This window comes from Plasmodium reichenowi, chromosome 11 (genome assembly GCF_001601855.1).
Source record: "Plasmodium reichenowi strain SY57 chromosome 11, whole genome shotgun sequence".
Taxonomy (NCBI): domain Eukaryota; phylum Apicomplexa; class Aconoidasida; order Haemosporida; family Plasmodiidae; genus Plasmodium; species Plasmodium reichenowi.
In genome coordinates this window covers 1474642-1475327 of record NC_033656.1, presented here as the reverse complement: position 1 = coordinate 1475327, position 686 = coordinate 1474642, and positions in this window count along the sequence as shown.

The window sequence follows — 686 nt, the reverse complement described above, 5'->3', positions numbered from 1 at the left end:
TTTCTTTTTATTTTTTTTTTGTTATATTTTATTATTCATAGACAGTTGAATATATAATTATTATTTATACGCTCATGTCTTTAAAGAGTGTTTTATTTACTAATTTATGTTATTTAAAAAAATATATAAATCCAGTGCTTATTATTTAAAAGAAAAAACAAATAAACTAAAATAATGTTCAGTAGACTTTTTTTTTCTTAGAATTTATTATATATATATATATATATATATATATATATATGATTATATTATAAATGAATATTCTTGATATTTATATAGTATTTCTATAATTATAGACCTATATATTAATTATTTTCAAAAGAAAGCATTTAATTCGATAATAAGTATATATATATATGTATATGTATGATAATATTATTTATTTTAAACATATAAAGGGTGACACGTTATTACTTCACATTTAAATTTTTTTTTTTTAAATTTTTTTTATAAAAAAAAAAAAAAATTTACAACTGAAAATAAAAAGAACTCATAAAAGATTATTTATACATATATAGAAATAACTACATTTAAAAAAAAAAAAAAAAAAAAAAAGAAAAGTAAAATAATTTATATACGTATTTATTGATATACATTTAACATATATAATATATATATATATATATAGTATAAAAATACATATACAAATATATGTACAAAAAAATATATAATATATAAATTTTATT